The 24,282-nt window shown below is 41.8% G+C and overlaps 2 long non-coding RNA genes across 3 annotated transcripts in view; one reads left to right on the forward strand and one right to left on the reverse strand.

Annotated features, from left to right (window-relative positions):
* The window catches only part of LOC124876105, a 36,824-nt gene that overhangs the window by 4,819 nt on the left and 7,723 nt on the right, over nucleotides 1–24,282 (forward strand). The window lies entirely within an intron of this gene.
* LOC124876106 lies at nucleotides 4,024–8,989 on the reverse strand. The gene is made up of 3 exons (XR_007040215.1): nucleotides 8,242–8,989; nucleotides 4,183–4,343; nucleotides 4,024–4,079 (listed from the first exon to the last, which is right to left on the reverse strand). It is a non-coding gene; the product is annotated as an uncharacterized LOC124876106 (long non-coding RNA).

Below are 24,282 nucleotides of genomic sequence, written 5' to 3' on the forward strand. Positions count from 1 at the left end.
GCAGGCAGTCTTCGACGGTCTGCATAGTGCTTGTTTCGGGCAGCTGTCTGGTGAAGCGCCCGGCTGGCGGCATTTCAAACCCGTTTACATCTCCTTATGTGGTGTTGTACAATAGGAACCGTGATGTCCTTCTCCTCCGACGGGAACAACGGAGGTTGGTATCCCAACAAAACCTCAAAAGGTGAATAACCGGTGGCTGAGGAGACATGAGAGTTGTGGGCGTATTCGATCCACCCCAAGTGGTCACTCCATTCAGCGGAGCAGGTGGACGTCACGCACCACAGGGCCACCTCCAACTTCTGGTTAAGGCGCTCCACCTGGCCGTTAGTTTGGGGATGATGACCGGACGTTAGCGCCACCTTCGCCCCTAGGGCTTCACAGAAATGTCTCCAGACACGGGAAGTAAACTGAGGGCGCCTGTCGGACAACAGGCAACAGGGGATGCCATGCAGGCGAAAAACATGTTTGACCATCAATTTAACAGTTTGGAGGGCCGATGGCAGCTTTCTGAGAGGAACCAGGTGGCAGGCCTTGGAGAATCGGTCAATAATGGTCTTAATGACAGTCATTCCGTGAAAACATGGTAGACCCATGACGAAGTCCAAGGCCACATGGGACCAGGGTTGACCAGGGATGCAGAGAGGTTGAAGTAAGCCTGCAGAGGGTCGATTAGAAGACTTACTTCTAGTGCATGTGGTGCAGGCCGTCACGTACTCCTTGACGTCTTTGTGAAGGGACGGCCACCAATAGCGTCTGGTGATTGCGGCAATAGTCCTACTGACACCAGGGTGAGCGAAGAACTTGGACGAATGAAACCAGCCAATCACTCTGGATCGCACTGATGCTGGAACATAGGTCCTTCCAGGAGGTCCAGTTCCTGGCCCAGGATCATCAGGGAGAGCTCGCCGCACCAAGTCCTCTATCTCCCAGGTTAAAGAGCCCATGGTACAGCTAGGCGGCAGGATAGACTCGGTATGTTTCTCTGTGTCTTCAGGTTCAAATTGGCGGGATAGAGCATCTGGTTTGATGTTCTTGGAACCTGGTCTAAAAGAAATAGACAGATTAAATCGAGAAAAGAAAAGAGACCAACGTGATTGACGTGCATTGAGACGCTTAGCTGACTGATGTAGTATGACAGATTTTTATGGTCTGTCCAGACCAACACAGGATGTTCAGCGCCCTCCAGCCAATGCCTCCACTCCTCTAGGGCCAACTTAATGGCCAGCAACTCTCTGTCTCCAACCTGGTAGTTTCGTTCAGCAGGGGTCAATCGACAGGAGAAAAAGGCGCATGGATGAAGCCTTCCATCCTGATCAGAAATCTGGGAGAGCACCGCTCCCACCCAATATCCGAGGCATCTACTTCCAGGGTAAACTGTTTCGTAGAATCTGGATGGATCAGAACAGGAGCTTGGGAGAACAGTCTTTTCAGCCGGGTGAAGGCGCTCTCAGCCTCCGAACCCCAGCTGAAGGTCGTCTTTGTGGAAGTTAGCGCATTCAATGGGGCCGCCACCTGGCTGTAATTCCTAATAAATCTTCGGTAGAAGTTGGCGAACCCCAAGAACTGCTGCAACTTCTTCCTCGAATCAGGTACTGGCCAGTCCATTACTGCTCGGACCTTTCCTGGGTCAGCACGAACCTGTCCCTCCTCCAGAACAAAACCCAGGAAACTGATGGTTGACTGATGGAAGTCGCACTTTTCCATCTTAACAAACAGTCTGTTTTCAAGGAGACGCTGTAGAACCTGTCTCACATGGTGGCGGTGTTCCTCTAGACTCCTGGAAAAAATGTAAATATCGTCCAGGTACACAAATACAAAAATATTCAAAAAATCTCTCAACACGTCGTTGACGAGAGCTTGAAAAACTGCTGGGGCATTACTTAGGCCAAAAGGCATCACCAAGTACTCGAAATGCCCCTGAGGAGTCTTAAATGCTGTCTTCCACTTGTCTCCCTGGCGGATTCTGACTAAGTGGTAGGCATGTCTGAGGTCCAGCTTAGAGAAAACAGTGCCATGTACAGGCTCAAACGCAGGAGCTAGAAGAGGAAGAGGATATTTGTTTTTAATAGTAATTGCGTTCAAACCCCTGTAATCTATACAAGGGCGTAAACCTCCATCTTTTTTCCCCACAAAGAGGAAACCTGCCCCTAAAGGAGACGAAGAGGGACAAATAACCCCAGCAGCTAAAGACTCAGCAATATATTTTTCCATTACTTTTCTTTCCGGCCCGGAGATGCTGTAGAGTCGGCTGGAGGGTAAAGGGGCACCAGGAAGAAGATTAATGGCACTGTCGTATGGTCAATGAGGCGGTAGAGACAGGGCCCGAGACTTGCTAAAGACCATCTTAAGATCATGATACTCGGGGGGAACTCTGGTTAACTCTGAGAGTTCCTCCTCCATACCTTCCTCACCAGGGGTTGTAGGACAGATGGCTGACTGTAAACATGAATTGAGACATCCCTCAGACCACGCTTCTACCCGTAATTCTGCCCAATTTATGTGGGGATTATGGCGCTGGAGCCAGGGAAAACCAAGTACTGACGTACTCTGAGCTATGGGAAAAACAAAAAATGATACCACTTCTTGGTGATTACCGGACAAAACAGTGTTTGATGGGTGATCTCATGAAGAGATAAACCATCCAAGGCCAAAGCCTGACGTGGCTGGGTCAATCTTTCTGTGGAAATCCCTTTCTTTGAAACAAAATCAATTAAGTTCAGATCACAACCTGAGTCAACTAGGGCAGATAAAACCTCAGAGTGATGGTTAACAAACAAAGTAGCCGGTAACGTGAAGCGTGGGGTCTTACTACTGGAGGATCGGTCCGTCGGTTGCCCCATCACAGCCGACGGACCCGCCCTTTTGGCCGAACCGGACAACCGGAAATTCAATGATCGGAAGCACCACAATAGAAGCACTGGTTTGCTGATTTGAGGCCCTAATGACACTGGTAACGGGGACGGAGGAAACGGAGAGGTTCGCTCCAACGCTCTCTCGGAGCGATTCCTCCTCCTTTCCCGTAGGCGAGAATCAATGCGGATAGCTAAATCAATGTACTTATCTAATTCTTCTGGTTCATCTACAAGGACTAGTTTGTCCTTTATGGGCTCATTCAAAGACTGGAAAAACGCCGCGTTTAAAGCGCTTGCGTTCCAGCCTGAGGATACAGCTAATGTATGAAAATCGATAGAAAAGTCAGCTAAAGGACGATTCTGCTGTTTCAACGCCCACAATTTGCGGGCAATACAGGACTGATCTAAAGCTATATCAAACGTCTGTTTAAACTCCTTAATGAAATCCTCATATGACAACCCGAAACCAGTGCAGTTGGAAAACCTTGCCTCCGCCCATCGGAGCGCCCTTCCAGTTAACAAACTCAAAACATAAGAAATCTTACCCTCATCATGCGAAAAAGTTCGAGGTGACCGGTTAAACACCAACCTACACTGAAGTAAAAAACCACGACATCCACCCATCTCTCCGGAAAACCTCTCAGGATGAGGAGAAGAAACATCTCGAAAAGGTGGTCGATGTTGGGCCTCCAGTGGCTCAGCAGCACCCCCAATGGGTGCGGCAGACTCAGAACTACAAGCACCTTGAAACAGTGATGCCAAATGCTCCAGCTGCTGGTTTGTTTGCAGCTGTCTATCTAGGAGGGTTTGGAGAGTAGAACTGTGCGTATGAATTTGCTGACTATGTTCAGCTAAAGTTCTCTGAAGGTTCTCCGCTGGGTTAGGCTGGCCTGAGTGTTCTGTCATGATTTTTACAGCCGACTTAACCCACATGCAGAGACTCTCAGAGAACTTTGTAAAAGGAATAAGTTTTTATTGAAAGATGATCAGGAACAACAGGAGCGACGAGTCTAATCTTCCTTACTGTGAAAACACAAAGAGAAAAGATAAATAGCTGAACCTCCGAAACATGAACCAACATAAACGTATCTTACTGGACATTCCGGAATAACCCGCCAGGGAGAGAATAAATGTCAGGAAAGGAGTTCGGCTTGCCATGCACAGACTAGATCAGGAAGTAGCCTTAGCCACTACGGAGGACTGGAACAGATCAGGTAGGATTCACACCTGGAACAGGTAACAAAGCAAGTTAGAGTTCGCAACAACAGATCCTTCAAAAGATATCCATGGTAAAAATCATGCAATGATTTCAGAGCTGGCCAGAAATTACCACGGAGGCAAAAACACTCAGGCGCCAAGGTGTTGGCAACCTTCCTCTATATGCGTCCGAGCTGATGAGTAGATGCACAACACCTGTCGCCTCAGGTACACTCCTACTGGTGGCACCTAGTGTCGAAAAGGTGTAAGTTGCAGGCAGCAGAACTCCAAATCCTGACAGATAGATAGATCTGTGTTATATAAACCTCATTCTTCATCCTTCCAATGTCTGTCTTAAAATTCTGAAGTAGTAATTTGAATTGTATACTGTTTACATATTCATTGTGTGTTATGAATCAGATTTTCTTTATGCGTGTATTTTCTTATTCATTTGCTTTTTGCTGCAAAAAAATTTTACTTTTTTTCACCTTAAACTGCAGCCAAAATATTGTACCAAGAACATTTTTACAACTACTCAGTTCTGTTCATTATGTTTATATTAATTTCCATGATCAAAATCAAGAAATATGTAAAAACAAAAATGAAAAACCAAACCCTCTTGCCGGCCGGTAATCTAGCTAAAAGATGTCAAAGAATGATGATGCTACATTTGCAACAACAAACCCAGGCTCATTGTGGGACATAATGTCAACCCAAGACTAAAGTGTTGATAGCAAAGCCCGCAGGTCTTCATTTGAGTTCAAAAAGTGAAGATTTACATAGAGATTAATCCAGTGAGAAGAAAGAGGTGAAGAAAATGCTGTCTTAAAGCTAACAAACTGGCACCTACCAATGGTTTAAAATTATCTTTGTGGTGAGCTCGGTATGCATGCAGTTCAACTATTTGTGACTTAATTTTTAAGTGGAAAACCACAATTCTGGCAGCATGTATGCAGATGTTTTCATTTCTGCTCCAGTTCTGACCAGTATTGTTACTCTGATACATTGGCATCCGCACTCCCATTTCTACTAAACACTGTGTCACCAAACTGTTCATCCATTCCCTGCTATATCCGCTTTTTCATGCAGGGTCATGGGGGCTGCTGGTGCCTATCACAAGCGGTCATTGGGCAAAAGACTGGGTACACCCTGGAGAGATTTCCAGTTCATCACAGAGACACACAGACTCAGACCTAAGGGCAATTTAGAGAGACCAGTTAGCCTCAGTCATGTGTTTAGGCTGTGGGAGGAAGGCAGAGTACCTGGAGGTGCATGGGGAGAACATGGTAATACCACGCAGAAAGACCACAGACCAGGGTGTGCTTCAAGGCAACAGTGCACAGTAAACATATTCCTTTTTTTGTCATGAAAATCTTTTAATCAAAAATAAATTTAAAAAAAAGGTAATCAATTTTAGAATTGCATCCCTTAAAGTGGTAGCAGGCTGGAGTGGCTCTTTTACTTTTCATTCTGATTAATACTTTTTAAGAACTCCCCCTGTGGTGGATAAAAATAAATTTGTTTTGGATTATCCTCTCCAGTATCGGATGCTCTGCAGCTGGAAGGATTTTTGCCAATACTTTTTTTACTTTTGGACATTTGTTATGGAATTTAAACGAAAATTCAACATGGAAGATTCACCACCCCTGCCACGTCCAATCACTCCTCACTGGCTGCTCCAATCAACGGCAGGTCCGCACTCCTCCTCAGCCAATCATCTCCCAGGGCATCACTTTTAAAGACCTTCAGCATGGAAGACACTGCTCTTCTGCTGAGCTTCGACGATCAGCTGCGAAATGTCCGACTAGTTTCTGGCGACTTGGCAGTTCCTCGTACTGTTTGTGACGAATCCCGACCTCCTTCCTCCTCCTCCGCTTGTCTGACTGGCCTCCTGCCTAATGGCCCCTTTTCCCCTCGTCTCAGCTAAGGCATGTGGAAAGTAGATGGATTGGAACTCTTCCAATCCATCTACTAAGTGTTGCTGAAGTCGCCCTGCCTTCACCGCGGCTCCCGCCGCTGCGTCACCCGGCCTGGCTTCTCCAGTGGTTCTCCTCCGATCTTGTCTAATCCGATCTTCCCGCTCCTCAGGCTCCGACGTCTTCTTCTACTCTGGTCATCCCACCATCTTCCCTGCTTCATTCATCTCGTCCATGGATTCTCTCCAGAGTTTCATATCTTCTTTACTCAGCTCCTCCGGGAGTTCACCTCCAATTCTGCCACGTCAGCATTTCCTCCGCATCGACAACGTTCAACTCGCTCCTGGCTCCTCCCACTGACATTCACCATGGCAACATTCGTCCTGGCTCGTCTCTAAGGGTGAGATGTATCACTCCTTTCTCTTTCTGAACTGTTTCCTCATTCATTTGCCGTTTAAGCGCGCTGTGTTTCCACTCCTCTTTTACATTAAGGTAGATCATGTACTTCCATACATTCTAACATCTCACTCAGGCGCCGCTCCAAATCCTGCAGGGCAGCTCATTCATCTGGTTTCTCTTATTTACTATCTACGGAGGTTGATCACTGTTTCACTTTACCTGACGGCTTTAACGCTGTGTTTAAATTATCTACTCCCCACCTTTCTAAGAATCCCTTTTGGCGAGCTTTCGGCCACCTTTAAGCATTTCAGAGACGTCTTCTGCTCTGTAATCTGAGTGTAGAATAAGTGTGAAACTTATTCATCTCTCATTGTCGACCTTCTTTTCAAACATGGCTTCCAGATTTTTGTTTTCATATCACAAATCCTTCTCTGCTAAAGCTGCGTCTAAACTCGCTCAATCAGGAACTGCCTAGACTGGTTTATTCTCGCCACTGAATTTTGTCATGACGTAAGCTACCTCTGATTCCTGCGGTCGTTTGCCTCGTTTCAGTTCTTTACGGTCCATACCAATTCAGTTAAAAATGATGGTCTCTCAATCGGATGGTTCTCAATCCCCTCGTTGTCAGAGCCTTGCATGTGAACACATCATTGTAGCTAAAAAATATACAGAACGTGAATACCTTCAGTAACTCTATCAATATGCTGCTTTAAATCTTTTGCTTTATTATTTACCATGAATTTTACCTTAAATATTCACAACCCCCGTTTATCCTTGACAGTCTTTCCCTTGAGTGCTTTTACCACATATATTTATTAATTTGTAACAATCGCCTTCTATATTTTTTCCATACAATAAATTAAATGCAATGCAAATTATTTTAACCGTCTGCGACCTTACTTGGCTTATTATATTAAAACTAGTAAACCTTCGTATTAGCTCTCTCTACCGGGGGGATGTACTTTTAAAAGCAACCTGTTTGCTCCATAGAACATCTAAATATTCATTTACGCATTTGAACATTTATACCAACTTTCTTTCTTTATTAATCAGGCGCTAAGGAACCATTTACTTTTTAATATACATCTTATGTATATTTTATCAAATCTAATCGTGGTGCACACTTTCTTTTTGCATATCGGGTCGGCGCTGCGTTGTTCAGTTTGAGTCAACTGATTTACAGCACCTTCCTGGTTTAAGTGTTTTCAAATTTGAGCATTAACTGCATTACTGCCGCAGCAAAATAACAAACTCTTACTAAACAATCCATGTACTGTCAATATTAGTAAGTTCATTTAATGGACGTAGTTCTTACCTCCAGCGAATCCTGGCTGGCCGTAACTCATAACTCCATCATTTCTGCCAGGCATGTTCCAAGTTTCTAATCCATTCCTCATACCTTGTCTCATTTTAACTTTTCAGGTCTTCTGCCGTCTCTGTCCATCAGCCTACTTTTACCCTACTCTGATTATTCCTCTCTCCTTCCTCTTTCGCAATTTGCCAAACACTGCTGTTTCTCAGATCTAGCTCTTTCTACTTTCAAACCTTATTTCTTCGCCTGGCAAACTTTGAGAAATTTTGAGCATTGGTTTACATTCAGTCCTAGCTTCATCATTCATTGCTTGAACTTCATTGTTTTAAGCCCCCCTACATCTGCAGCTCTTTTAGCAGGCATCAATTTTCATTGAAAGATCATCTTTCTGAGCCACTCCGAGCCTTTTCTCTCATTACGCATTAACTTCTCCTCAAATACATCTCAAAACATTGTATACCGCAATGCGCATAATTCACCAGGTTATTTCTTGCCTTCTGAATCTGGTTAATTATGTCCCCTTTCTGCTAGATTTGGTTTCTTTAGACGAGTTTGTTGCTCTGACCTGTTTTTCTGGTCCACTGTTCTGCAGAACCGGAATGGTATATCTTTCCTTTATGATCATGTCGTCACGTCAGCAGACTCCATTCGGTTTTGCACGGACGTAGCTTCGTCTGTGGGTTTTGGGGATTTCTTCAGGGTCCATGGTTCGCTGCCATCTGCCCACTTTCTTTCCCCAATCCGAACCGTCAGCCTTTATGAGATAATCTCCATCTCTATTGCATGCTGTGCCTGGGGCAACTAATGGAAGGAACACATGGCCGCTTTATGCGACAATGCAGCCGTAGTCGAAGTAATAAAGGCCGCTCCTCTTCTAAGTCAATCATGCCAGATACCACCTTGAAGACCTGATACTCGACTAATTCATCCCTCATTCCTCTATTCTAGTCAGCTAATTATTATTGTAATTCAGGCTTGGCTCCCTCTGCTCAAGTCTGATTCCTTCACTTAGCAAACTTTTTCAAACTTTTGCATCGCTCGTAATACTCCTCTTTATCCCGTTTGCATTCCTACCTTCTTTGCTTTTATTACTTATTGCTTCGATGTCCGGCATCTCAAACTCCCTTACTTTAAGAGTTCATTAGCCGGCATTAACTTCTCTTCTAAGGGCCACTTTTTGAACCCATTCTAAGCCTTTTCTCAAATCATTCCATCAAACTTTTACTCTAAGGTCTATAAAATCATAGCATTCCTGAGCCAGATCCCAGGAGACTTATCATTCCTCCCATCTTAAAAGTTCTCCTAGTGCTCCGTTCAGGCCCTTCTTCATCTCACTTAAAATTTCTTCTTTCCATCGCCTGGCTTTTAGCTTTTATAGCTTCCTTAGAGTAGGGGGATTTACTACCCCATCAAGCTCATCCGATTCTGCTAGAGTCCTAACTACTCCTCATCCAAAGTTGTATCCCGATTATTTTAAATTTATCTTAAACATTCTAAAAGAAAGGTCCTTGCTTTTAGATTCATTGCTCGTTTTAACGGTCCATCCTGCCCTTTTCATGTCATGCTAAATTCGCCATCAAACAGCACAAACTCATTTCGAATCGGGGCGGTCACTTCAGCTGCCTCACCAGGAGTTTCGATTTCTTCACTCCAACAACTCGGCCGCTGGTCTTCTCAGCATTCTCTTCGTGTTTCTGTCCTGACCTCCAATCTGTCTAATCCACTCAATAATTTATCAGTTCTTAGGTAAGAAATCTCGCAATTACTGGTGGTGGTCGGCCTTATCCAATCCTTTCCTCTAGCTAGCTAGATCAATTATTAATCTTCCTCCTCTATTCCTGGTTCTCTTATTTAACCACTTTAAATTTGCATATTTTATTCTCCTATTTATTCATGTACCATGTTTTTAGATAGTTTTATTCTAGTTTTCTCTCTTTCATATGCACCTGGATCTCTGCCACTGGCAGGCAATTCCAACCAGCCTCGTAATGCTCCTCATTCAGCCTCTTCAGGCTCATCACTATCTACGCCATTGGCAGGCGTTTACAAACATGCCTTGGCAAGCATCTCAATCCTAAGCCTTGTCAGGTATTCATTTAACCACCTTGACACTGCCAGGTGCAGCACATCTTCACCCGACCTGGCATCGGCCATCCACGCATCATCAGTCTTAACTCAGGGTAAGCCCATTCGAGACTAATCATTATAAATTATGGTCTGTGCTCATCTCAGATAATCAATAACTAATCTCCTTCAGTTTAGCCTCAGCCTGGCCCCTTTTGGGGAAAGACGTACCTAATCATAATCCTAAGATGTTTATTCAAACCTACTTCATCATCAGCGTTTACGTCTCCCTCAGGGGTCCGAGCGCCAAATAAATAATCTTTATGTGAGTCTTTCCAGGTTGAAATGGAGTTTAAACAAAAATTCAACATGGAAGACTCACCACCCCCGCCACGTCCAATCACTCCTCACTGGCTGCTCCAATCAACGGCAGGTCCACACTCCTCCTTAGCCAATCATCTCCCAGAGCCTCACTTTTAAAGACCCTCTGCATGGAAAACACCGCTCTTCTGCTGTGCTTCGACCCTCCTCCACCCCTTCTCCACCATGGGCTCCCAACTCCTTCCATACCAAGGCTTACACCAGCACCAGGATCGGATCCCAGGGGGAAGACGTATCTAATCATAATCCTAAGATGTTTATTCAAACCTACTTCATCCTCAGCGTTTACGTCTCCCTCAGGGGTCCAAGTGCCAAAGAAATAATCTTTCATTAATAAATTCTTTAACCGTCTTCTTGTTGTTTCTCCGTTATGTGAGTCTTTCCAGGTTGAAATGATGCGTCACCATGGCAACAATATGTTTTTTTTTACAGCCCAGAGTAGCTGAATAAGATCTTAAAGTTCAAATAATACTTCAACTAGAACCCCAAATCCCTGATTGTTTGAAAAGTAGGCGCTGTGGATGCAGAGCATAAGCAAAGAGAAGAGAGAGAAGGAGGTAGTTCAAACCATCTCTTCCATCGATTATGATGGAATATGTGAAATCGTTGGGAAACACGTTGGATGAACTCCAACCCCTGCAAAGGACCCAGCGAGAGTATTGGGAATACAGTATCACGTGTTTCACTGAGACATGGCTGCAGGATCATTTCCCTGACTCCAGCATCTCTCTGCAAGGCTTTTCTGACCATATGAGCAGACAGAGATTTAAAGAGGAACGGCAAACGCAAAGAAGGTGATCTAGCAGTACAACAGATGCTGTCATCCAGGACATGTTACTGTGAAGTGTTGTCTCTGCAGCCCAGATATTGAACTGTTAGCAGTAAGTTTCCGTCCATATTATTTACCCAGAGAGTTCACCGGTGTTATTTTGGCAACAGGTTACGTTCCATCCTTAGCTGTTGCCGACGCTGCATGTGATGCCATCAGCTCGGTTGTTGCTAAGCTACAGACATATCTCAATGCATTTGTGGCAATATCTGGTGATTTAAACCATGCTTCCCTCTCTTCAACACTTCCAACGTTTCAACAGTTTGGAACTGGAAAGATTGAACCGGAAAAAGGCTGCAGGTCCAGATCATGTCAGCCCTAGAGTCCTGAAGGGTGGTGCAGAGCAGCTCTGTGGGATTCTCCAGCACCTCTTCAACCTTAGCCTGGCCCAGAAGAAGGTTCCAGTGTTGTGGAAGACCTCCTGTCTTGTTCTGGTACCAAAGAAAACTCACCCATCAGTCCTCAATGACTATAGACCTGTTGCCCTGACATCCCACATCATGAAGGTCCTAGAGAGACTCCTGTTGGCCCACCTGAGTAAGCAAACAATAAACTATCAGGACCCCCTTCAGTTTGCTTATCGCTGTGGAGTTGGAGTTGAAGATGCCATCCAACACCTGCTTCAACAAACCCACTGTCATCTGGACAAAGCCAGCAGCACTGTGAGGATCATGTTCTTGTACACTGGTACACTGGTAAAACCAGCCGCCACAGAGACAGTTTCTTCCCCCAGGCTGTTTCTCTGTTGAACATTTAATAGAGTACAAAACAACAGCATACAGATGTTGCAAATACACCTTTTTATTATATATGTGTATATTGTAAATGGTAAATGGACTGAACTTATATAGCACCTTTCCAGTCATACAGACTGCTCAAAGCGCTTTACACTAGAGCCACATTCACACATTCATACACCAATACACAGATCGGTAGGCAACTTGAGGTTAAGTGCCTTGCCCAGGGGCACATCAACATACAGCAGGAGGAAGATGGAATCAAACCCACAACCTTCCGATTGCAAGACAACTACTCTTCCTACTGAGCCACAGTCGCCTGTTAGTTTGTACATTGTACATTGTAAATATGTATATTCTGTAATACAAAAACAAAACCAAAGAGCAAAGTGTACCGGAGTCAAATTCCTTGTTTGTATGTACGAACTTGGCAATAAAGCTGATTCTGCTTCTTTGATTTCTCCAGAACATTTAACACAATCCAACCTGATTCAATCCAACCAATCTCCTGGATCAAAGACTATCTGATAAACAGACCACAGTTTGTGAGACTGAAGGGTTATGAGTCTAACCAGGTAGTCAGCAGCACAGAAGCACCACAGGGGACTGTCCTCTCACCATTTCATTGGAGATAACAAAAGATACTTATAGCTGAATCAAACACATACCTTTAAAATACCACTAATAAAAGGGTTGAAATGCATTAGAGTGGACGGCGCGTTATGGCCGATCTTTTAAATTTAGTCTTTACTTTAAAATCACAACACAGAACACATCCTTAGCTGAGTGCTAGTCTGCTAGCATTTACTGTAGCTGAGTTTCTCAACACAAACAAAAACAAAAGTCATTAAATAAACATTATTGAGATTATTTAACTCTAAACTAATTTTCTCTGCCCAAACACTACCTCTTACGTGAACCGTGCTGAGGAAACATCCACATGTGGCTAAACAAAGGGTTAGCTTGCAGCTAACCTCCTAACTGTGGGGGCGGCTCGCTCTGTCGCCTGGCCAAACTGCACGTTACAGCTGTAACCACGGTTATGCGGTCCCGTTGTCCTTCCTTCAGACCGGGAAAAACTGCTCCACTCGGCGTCGTAGAGACAGGGTCTCTGCTGGGAACTCTCTGGACCACAGTTTGCTTCTGTAGACCTCAGAGAGAAAAGTCAAGCCATGCTTGTACCTTAATTACCCGTTCATGAATGAATACCGGATACACAAACAGCAGTTCATTCCCACTTAACTTAGTGCATATGATCGCGTGATCGTATGACACTCTTGGAACCAGTTTGAAGAGTTATGTCTGTTTGCCTGCAAGGAGGCATACGCGCGATTGCCTCTCCTGTTCGGCTCCCATGGGGATCCGCATAGAAAGAGATCTGTTTGTTGGAAAGCTGGGTTTTTATTCAAACAGTGTTGTCACGGGAAGTCCGCTGTTACTCCTGTTCCTGTTCCTGGCTGAGCTGGAAGTAGGTTAATGCAATTTATTTTGAAAGTTCCAGAAAAGTTCTCACTGGCCTTTAATGTTGTAACCCATGACTGGGGTCCCAACAACAGCAAATTTGGCAATAAAGTTGATTCTGATTCTGGTCTGGGGAAGCAGCATCAAAACTAGGGACTTAAAAAAGCTCAACAAGCTGATAAAGAAAGCTGGCTCTGTTCTGGGGACTCCTGTAGAACCTCTGGAGATCATTGTACAAAGTATTCTTCATAAAATGAAAAACATTATGGAGACCCTGAGCATCCTCTTCATCAGACTGTTGTACAACGACAGAGTGTCTTCAGTCAGAGGCTTCTTCAGATCTGCTGTAAGACAAACCTACAGGAGATCCTTCCTGCCCACAGCCATCAGCATCTACAACGGCTCTTTGAAGAAACCTGGATGATAGAAGCTACAACAATATTTAATTTCCCTTCGGGATTAGTGAAGTATTTTTGAAATGAATTAAATGTGTTCTGTGATTACCATCAGAGGCTTGCAGACCCACCGTCACCACCTTTTGTCACGGAGTGACATTTTTGGACTCTGTGGCTTTGTGTTTGTTTACCTTTTGCTTAGATGTTTCTATTTTGGTTTTTGTATCATGTTTTCTTTTCTCCCTCTTCTGCCTCCCAGTGTTTACTTCTTAAGTTATTTTATGGTTGTTTTCTTATTACTTTGTATGGTTTATTATTATTATTATTATTGTAATTATTATAGTTCTTGATCTTCCCTGGATTCTCTAGTTTGATTTCTCTTTAGTATCTTTGTGTTTAATTGTGTTTTATTATTTGTTGCTTTGCACTCTTCTTGTTTACTAGTTTATTTTCTGTTTCCTTTCCAGTTAATTCAGTCAGTGTGGTTAGGTTTGTTTACTTTTGTATTCAGGTTTTCTTTATGGGTTCTTTGTTTGTTCTCAGGTTGTTATTGTTGTTCCTATGTTCCCTCTAGTTTCTCTGTTTACTTTAGTCATGATTATTCTAGTTTTCTTATTCCCCATTTGATTATTTATCTTTGTTTATAGGTTTGCTTGGTCTGTGTTTCTGTTTATTGTTTATTAGTTACTTTGCCCATCCTCAGCCTTTGTATTTGTTTCACCTGTTCCCTGTGTTCTCTGATTACCTGCCCTTTGTTATCCCTCAGTATATTAGTTGGTTTTGTGTCTTTGTTCGTGGCTGGTTCCTTGTGTTCGTCATACCCCGTTCTCAACCCACGTATTTGTGCTGAGTTTTTCCATGTTCCTCCAGAACCTCTTGTAAGTTTTTGGATCAGGACTTTGTTTGTATCCGCAGTGCCTTGTTTGGTTTCTTTGAAAACCTCTGGAAATAAAGCTGAAAACCTTTTACAACATGTTGCTGCCCAGCTCTTGTCTGCACTTTGGTCCGCCCGCAAACCACATTATGACACCTTTATATGGAAGTGCAAGTCCAGTTCTGAAGGCCTGAATCAAAAGATTTTTTCTGTGTAAGAAAAGCATGTTTTAAAATTAACTAAAAATGAAAAAATAAATTGATTTATGTTCCATACTGAAAGCATTTTTGGTTTTTGGGCTCTAAAATATATATTGGACCTATAAAGCATGTTTTTATTCACCAAACTACCAATAAAAGCAGATTTAAGCTACTCATTGTTCTTCATGCTGATTTCCTGTAAGCAAACAATGCAGCTTTTGCTGATGTTAATTATGTTGAAATATTGCATTAACTGCATTACAACATTTACAACGTTTCTGTAAGTGCTCTAAGGAGCAGATTTATGTGCTCTGGATTTTCTCTGCTGTTTTATTGAATTTAGATGTGTGTGTAATTAGTTCAGGATTTTACAAGCAGCCACTCTTTATCCAGTCAGGGACTTGCAGAGAAGAGGAGGTGGTTCAAGGGGCGGAGGAACGTGGCGTCAGCTAAATTTATTGAAACAACACCAATTTATTGATACAAGCCAAACGTTCATGTAGTGCAGCAGGGGTTAGTAAAAACCTGCTAATCCTGGAGCAGGTGGGTGGCAGTGAACCTGAAGTAATTTAACTATGGCTCCTGCAAATGACTCATCACGGATGCGGACACAATGTGCAGTCAATCCAACATCCTCTCCTTATTGTGTTCATCTATCACAAGCTTCTGTGGTATCTTTCTTTCTGGGAAACGTTTCTACGCTTAATTTAAGTAAGTTTTACTCAGTTCTACTTAGCTGCCCTGAAAGCTTCACTATGATGTTCTCCTCTAGGTTTATTTCTGAGTCATGTGGTTCTCCTTAGTTTGAGAGACCATAGATAAATGGATGCTCCTCATTAGTGGCTGGGCTGCACCACTGACCCCCTTTTTTAAATTCAGATCTAACCCCAACATCCAGTGTAGAATACTTGTTATGCAAACAGATTCAGTGTATATGATGAGGCTCTCTATAGACATCAATTAATTTAGACTTTAGTATTTGCATTTAATCCAATCAGATTAACTCTTAAAATGTAGTTTACATGTCCCATTTAAGCTATGAAAAATGACCACAGTTTCAATTATAACCCTCAACAAAGTTTACTTTAGAGGAGTGAAATGGTGATCTTTGGTCCTCCATCTACACAGTGTGTCAATGTGGTCTAGAAGTTAAAGGGTGGGGTCATTGGCATCTAATTGTGGTTAAATATCTTTTTTAGAATTATATTAGTTAACCAACACTGACTTTTAAATTCTGTGCTCAGGCTAAATTTGCACAAGACATGTTGTTTAAACAATATCAATGTTCCAGGTACTTCTGAGCTTGACGACTTCCATCACTATACATGTTTTTGTTGAAACCAAAACCTGTTTTTAGTTGTCATCCATAACCTTTCTGGATCATTGGCTGCAGCCAGAGGGGTCCCTTCACTAGCAATAAGCCAGTTTGTGTGTCTGTGTGTCGTCATGCTATGTTGCACATAAGAAAAGGGCTTAATAAACTTTAGGACCTGGATCTATCTCAGTGAGGGAAGCTTTCTGCACACTCGAGTGTTTGAACTGGATGATACCCAGAATGACACCAAACTCTAGCCTGTGGGGGGTTGTTGTCACTCTGCTTAAACAACAGTTTCATAACAGTCAACATGAACGTCTCAGTCTCATTTCTACCTGTGTGGTAATGTTATGGATCTTACAGTGAAGTCTTTTCCTTGTTGGGCTGTAAAAACAAACTATTGGGTGCCAGGAGGCTATGACTCATTAACATGTGGACACAATCACCTTGGTGCTACTGTTCAACTGCATTACTCTGTGTAATTATCACTGAGGCATTATTTATGAGCTCCCAGCCGTTACCTGTGTCAGTTCCTACAGAACAAGTCATTTGTTAACACCACTCATAAAGACATGTGGTGTATGCTTCATTAAGATTAATGCATAGATAACTGACTTTGGTTACTTGTGCAACATAAATGCTCTTTCAGAGGATAATCTGAGCATGGACAATTGCTTATTTTCACCCTGGTAACTGTGATCTTAATTGCTCTTGCTCCGTCTTTCATCTAAAACAAGTAAAATGACACCTGAGATTGCTCAGAATGATGGTTTTAGTGCTTTGTTAGAAAGGTCAACAGAAATCAGCCAAGATATCAGGAATAGATTGATAGACTTCCACAAGTTTTATTCATCCTATTTCCAGATGCCTGAAGGTTCCACGTTTATCGGTTATAAACGGTATGGGAATGTCCAGCCATCAACTGTTCAGGGAGGACACGGGTTCTGTGTCCCAGAGATGAACGGGTTCTGGTGAGAAATATAGGACTCATCCTCAGATGAAAGTGAAAATACCTTGTGAAGATGCTGCTGAATGTGGTCAGAGTCATTATCCGAAGTGAAATGAGTCCCGTAGCAACATGGGTTGAAAGGACACTCAGAGAGGAAGAAGCCATTATTCCAAAAACAGCATAAAATGTCAGATAATTCGCATTTGCACTCAGGGTCCAATATCTTCATTTTCAGCCAAAACACACAAACCAATAAGAAAATTAAACTTAATTTATCTAACCTAATAAAAATGTGCTTAACAGATCCCCTACTAAATGTATAAAACCATAACTTTAGGATCATTTAGCTTCAAATGTAAATTTCTGCTCTAGATGTATTTCTGTGTTATAGTGATCGGGTTTTTAATAAAGCAGAAAAGCCTTTTCCTTCTTACTCACTTCAGTACATTTTCACTAAGCTGTAGGAACTGTACTTGGAGCTTCAGCTGTGTTTTCCATCAGATTAAATTTAACAACTGGTCTAAAATAGGTTATATCTCAAGTGGAGGACAGAATGGACTTGGTCCATTTTTAGATGGAAAAAGGAAATTGAAGTGAATAAATCTGCGCCTTTTATTCATCTGATACACTTGTGTCAGCCTGAGCCTTTACACTGTGAAGCTGCATTTTAATTTGTATGGCAGGGCTAATGAAAGGGTTGACAGTGCAAAAGCCAATCAGCTGAAATTCTGTGTTTTTATGAAAGAGAATTATTCTAATGCACATTATGGATGAATCAGCCCCCGGAGGCCACATTTGCAACTCACTCCATGTTATCTCTCTGCTGTTAATTAAGATTGAACCGGAGAGCCTGGGAGCTGAATTGATTTGGAGTCAAACATGTAAATGTGAACCGTTTGGCAATCATGACCTACCTTTTCTTTTCCAGCAACGTTCTTATGAAAGGATATTTTCCTTTTCTTGACCATTATAATGCCAAACAGTGCCCTGCAAAAGCATCTCCCTCCTTATATTGTGCTTCTGTTTTTGCATTTTTGTCCCACCTAAATGTTTCAGCTCATCAGACTAAATTTAGCATCAAACAAAGATAAGCTGAACAAATATAAAAAGCAGTTTTCAAATGGTTTCTTTTATTAAGGGAAAGAAGTTCATACATATATATATATATATACTGCTCATTTATAATTTTTATTTTGGCTAAGATTTATATATGGTCCCCTCCCCGATCTGACCAGTAACGACATGTGTAGTTGCATGCTGTCATTCAACCACTGGCTGTCTAGGTGGTGTCCAGAAAACAATGTGGGCTACATTGATAATTAGTGAACGTTTTGGGGAAAACCTGGTCTGATCCGGAGAGACGGCATCCATCCCACTTTGGATGGAGCAGTTCTTCTTTCAAGAAATCTGGATGAATTTATTGGTTCTCCAAAATGCTGACAACCCAGGGTTCAGACCAGGAAGCAGGGTTGTGGTTTAATGTAATCGTCTAAATTTAATTCTCATAAAACGTGGTTATTCCCATCGGAAATGCCGCTATTGTCTCGATTAAAACTCAAGCTGACTGAGTTATTAGCTTCCACAGTCACAGTGATTTCCTCTTCAAGCTTATTTAGGTGGTCAGAATATGTCCCGTCTCATTTCAAGGTGAAGGATGATAACAGCCTAAGTGGAAAACTGGATTAGAGGCATTCACATTTGTTTCGTCATGCTTCTCCTCCATACAAAAACACATATGTATGAGTGTGAACTACATAAACACAAATCTGGACAAAGTCACCCTCCTGACTCCATACTGAGAATGTTCACACACAAATATCAGTACATACACACAGACATATACAAATATAAATATATATATATATATATATATATATATATTTATTTATATATGTTTGTGTATCTCTATTTATCGTAGTTAGCAGCAGCGTAGGACATTGATTCGGCATGCCGAGATACATCACCTCAGTGAGAAAGCTTTTTTGGCTGAAAGGCCCCTGTAAGGGGTCACATGTTAAAGATAAATTTGCCAAATAATGAGTGCCATTTACAGCTTGATAAATTCCAATGCAAACAAATTATTGTGTGTCTGCACAACAAACTGTTTTCTCAAATATTGTAAGATTCCGCAGTTACTTTTGAGTGAACTTAAAGGGCAGTTGCTCTCAGAGGCACTGAGTCCGCGTTGACATCTAATGCAGGTTGGCAGATTGACAAATGTCCTTGCTTTGACCAAACAAAAATTGTTGTATGTTGTAAATCTGCAGTTCTTATGACCTTTAATAGGTAATATTTTTCAACTGTAAAACCTGCAAAGATGTTATGTTTCATTACGGAAAATGTTCAGGTAAAAGAACACTTTTAAAAACGCTGAACGCATCCACACAGGTACTTTGTATGCATGCATACACATGTGGCATGCATGCATAATGCAGAACACAGCATGGGTGTGCTTTATGATTTCTAAGCAGCACATGCACTCCATGCTGTCCTTTTCTGTAAGTTACAGCATGATTTAAGTTGCTTTAGGACATGACGCAGTGGGAAAGGCTGCTGCTAGGACAGAGCTCTCATTCATGTACATGTTATTGCTGCCTGCCATCACCAGACACCAGAGTGGCAGCCGATGTCATCTTCTCTGTCATCCATCAGGCACTCTGAACTTACCTCATGCCTTCAAAGCCACGTCAGGTAAATTTTAAACACTGCTTTTTTATTTACAAATGTGATATGTCATTCTTAGTCCAACCACATATCACATTCTACTGTTATTTCTAATGCTGCCTCATGAAATGAAGACCTAGTTACCATGTTGGGAGGATGCCAATAATTTTATTTGCAATAAAATCAATTTCATATATAAAGAATTGCATGATGTCATCACTGCTGAGAGCTGAGGGAAAATACAGGACTGTGACTCTGTGTAAATAGGCTGACTGTACTTAATAGAAACCCTGCATTATTCTTGTTCTCATTTATTAATGATAAAATACTGTTCAAGCTACTATAGCTGTGCAGAGCTCCAGTTTCCTAGAGGTCTGTTTTAAAATATGCAGCCCTAAATAAACCAGAATGCCAGTTTTTTTCTTTAAGGGGCTAGATTGTCTAATGCAACACACAATGAGGAAGTAACACTATGAACAAGAGCAGTAGTTTGTAAAGGGGTAGAAATCCGGCTGCTGTCCTCTGAAGTGATGTTCTGTGAAACAAGAAATAGTGGCTAAAGATCCACTAGAGTACCTGGTTAGATCAAATGCAGAAGTCATTAAAAATGGTCGGACAAGGTCCAAAGCATGAATACAGGAGTGGGCGGGTCTGCAGATATTTTGAGCAAAGCCAATTGAGTCTAGGATAGCATTAAAGGCTATATTTAGGCTATTACTTTCAGTGTCAACATGAATGTTAAAATCCCGCACTATAATGACCCTATCTGTATTTAAAACCAAATCAGATAAGAAGTCTGAGAACTGATCTAAAAATTGAAAGTAAGGGCCCAGTGGATGATACAAAACAACAAGCAGATTGTCAGGATTTGGAGTTCTGCTGCCTGCTGCTTACACCTTTTCGACACTAGGTGCCGCCAGTAGGAGTGTACCTGAGGCGACAGGTGTTGTGCATCTACTTATCAGCTGGGAAGCATATAAAGGAAGGTTGCCAACACCTTGGCGCCTGAGTGTTTTTGCCTCCGTGGTAATTTCTGGCCAGCTCTGAAATCTTTGCATGATATCTTTTTGTTAGTTTGTTCCTGGCCTGCCTGTACTGCGCCCAATCTCCACTGCTGTGAGCTTCTTCCTTTTCCCTGCGCAGATTCCTGAGGTGTGGAGTAAACCATGGCTTGTTGTTCCCAAAGGTGCAGAAGGTCTTGGTCTGCACACACATGTCCTCACAGAAACTGATGTATGATGTCACCACGTCAGTTAGTTGGTTTAGGTCAGTGGCTGAAGTTTCAAAAACAGTCCAGTCTGTGCATTCAAAGCAGCCCTGTAGCATCTGCTTTGATTCCTCAGTCCACTTCTTAACAGTGTGAACCTTGGGTTTGGAAGCTCTTAGTCTCTGTCTGTAGGTTGGGATGAGGTGGATTAGATAATGATCCGAAAAACCCAGAGCAGCCCTGGTAACAGCATGATATGAGTCCTTTAAAGCTGTGTAGCAATGGTCCAGTGTGTTTTTGTCTCTGGTGGGACACTTAATATGTTGTCTGTAATTGGGGAGTTCATTTGAGAGGTTTGCTCTGTTAAAATCTCCCAGTATTATGATGAAAGAGTCCGTGTATTTTTTCTTCAGGTCTGTAATCAGCTCAGCAAGATGTTTTTCTGCGGCAGAAGTGCAGCCATGAGGTGGAAAATATGAGCCAATTATTATAAACGAGGAAAACTCTCTCAGTGAATAAAACGGTTTACAGTTTATGGGAAATGACTCCAGATCCGGACTACATGTTTTTCCAGCACTTTTACGTCTCTGCACCAACCTACATTTATATAAAAGCAGATTCTGCCTCCTCGCTTCTTCCCCGATAGCTCCGCGCTGCCATCCGCTCTGAACAGCTGGAAGTCCGGCATCAGCAGTGCGCGGTCCGGGATGTTTTCACTCAGTCATGTCTCGGTGAAGCAGAGAACCGCTGATCCGCGGAGGTCCGTGTTTTTACCGGTGAGGAGAAGCAGCTCGTCCATCTTGTTGTTGAGAGAGCGGACATTTGCCAGGTGGATTGAAGGCAGCGGTGTGCGAAGTCCTCTTTGGCGGAGCTTTACCAGCGTGCCAGCACGTTTTCCCCTCCGCCGTTTTCGGCGCAGAATCCCATTTAGAGCCGCTGCTCCACTCGTCAGAAGCTCAGTGAACCTCGGATCAATGAAAGATGGTGAAAAAAACCCAAGAGAGGACTCTCTGATGTTGAGAAGTTCCTCTCTACTGAATGAGACCACAGGATTGTGGCTCGAAAAACATAAAAACACACAAAATACAAAAACAAAGAGAGAGCGAAGCTCCGAGGCGGCCATTGTCGGCGCCATCTTGAATGTGTGAATGTATGAAATAAGATTATGTTACTTGTTTTTTAGGGAGCTCAAGTCTCCATTTGATTGAGATACGAAAGCTATTAAATAAACCGAAATAAAATTGCAACAGCAAAGTCATAAAATATTAAAAAATACCTGTAAAAACTTCCTGCTTTCAGGTTGAAGAAAAAATGAGCTGAGACAGTTGAGACCGACGGAGATCCTATCGACCCGCACAGCTCGGAAGTATTTGTTCCCAAGGCTGCTGTTGGTCCTGCAGACTTGGTGACCTTTAGGCTGATTGCAGTCTAAGAATGAGCGAAACACTTCTTGGTGTGTGAGAAGACTCCTGATTCAGCAGGAATGAACCAAAAGATCAATACAACCTCTACAGGCAAATTCCACCACCTCAGACATTTGCTTCTGAGATACGAAGAAAAAGGTTTCTGTAGAAACGTTTCATGTTTTTACATAAAAAATTCAAGCAAACAAAAAATGTTTAAGTTAAAAAAGAAAAAAAGAATAAAATTAATATAACAAAAATTTTTTTTTTATATATATATATAGTTTTTTTTATCACTTCCATAAAATATTATCCAGTGTCTGTTAAAATAGAAGGATTTGTTTAATTAGCTGACATTTTTCTCTTTTTTATGTAATAAAATAATAAAATGCTGCTTTTTAAAAATGTATATACCAATATTCAGCAACATAATGTGCTTTGCAGAGGACCAAACTAGTGAGCAAACAGAGGACAGGAACAGAACAGAACCAGGACTAGAAGAGTTCTGCTAGGAACAAAATACATAAAAATAGTTTCTAAAATGTGACGAATATCCCTGAAAGAAACAGAAGAATTCAGGAAACTGAAGCATTTTCTATTGATGAAAAAACACAGGTATTTAGATATGAAAATGATTAAAAATATGAAAAATATTACATTTTAAATCATCAACGGTTCTACAGAATCCACACAAAGATAAAAAAAAACAACACATATCACCTACATGAAATATGATATAAATAAATATCCACGGTTCATCCCATTACAACCGCAAACTTCAGTGTGTTTTAGTGGGATTTTATGAGACAGCGGAACTGTGAGATGGAGAGAAAATATTTCAACATTTGTTCAAATAAAAACTTTAAAAATGTGCCGTGTATCTGTGTTCAGCCCCTTTCCACCGATGCCTCCCCATAAAATCTAGTGCAACCAAATGCCTTCAGAAGTGACCTACTTATAAACAGATTCCACCCATTTAATCCATCATATGAACATGGAGAGAGGATGGACCAACTGCAGACCGACCAGGACATGGAAGTCCACCTAAACAGACAGAACGGGCAAGAGCATCAATCAGAGAAGCAGCTAATAGGCCCATGGAAACTCTGGAGGAGCTGCAGAGATTCTCCTTTCAAGTGGGACAATTTGTCCACAGGACAGTTATAAGTGGTTTTCCTTACAAATCTGTCCTTCATGGAAGAGTGGAAAGAATTAAATAACAGACAGACGCATTCTTAGGTCAAGAACCATTAAGTACTCAGAAATATATAAAATACACATGTGACAAAGACAGAAAGACAAAAGAAGAAACAGAAGGACATAAAAGTAAAGATAAAACATCATAACACAAAAACATTCAATCAAACAGCACGAATGTAGTTATAAATTCCTAAAGAAATGAATCCTCAGCTTCTTCAAGAATCAACAGAATCACAATATCATAAAGTTGGAAGGAGCAACAGCTGAGCTTAATAAGTTTTCTTGGCTTGAGAATAACTTCATAGTACTAAAAAATATTTTACTGTGTTAAGTGTTTTATTAAGTATAAATATTTTATTAGGTTGAGAAAGTCATATTTAGGTTGTTTAAAAACATTTTAGCATGAACCTACAAGTTATATTTTAAAAATAATCATTAAGTCCCAGAACAAGCTCAAGATCATTTAATCTAATTAATGAAAGTATTAAAATAAAACACACAGAGCAAGAAAAAAGGATCTTAAACGGTTTAAAACAAAGTTGGAGATCAATTTAAAACTTAGAGAGATAAGTCGAGGAAACAGAACAAAATACACAAAAAACCAAATGAAACAACAATCAAAATATTCCCATTAAACTGTCAGTAAGTATTTATTCAGAAGGCCGGCTCGTTAAAGAACAAAAATACCTAAAGCTCTCATGATGTGTCATGTTAGATTTAGTCACTAATCACAACTGTAAGCAGACTGAATACAGCAATCATATTTCTCCACCTACTTACACATGAAGCCAAGAAGACTCCATGACTCATCGTTTTATTATCTGTGAGTCTGTGACTTCCACAGGATTCACTGCTCCTTGCTGACTCATCCAGCTAAAAGGCTAAGATAGCCATCTGCTACGATTTAACATTCACATCTACAGAGGG

Source organism: Girardinichthys multiradiatus, chromosome 11 (assembly GCF_021462225.1).
Source record: "Girardinichthys multiradiatus isolate DD_20200921_A chromosome 11, DD_fGirMul_XY1, whole genome shotgun sequence".
Lineage (NCBI taxonomy): Eukaryota > Metazoa > Chordata > Actinopteri > Cyprinodontiformes > Goodeidae > Girardinichthys > Girardinichthys multiradiatus.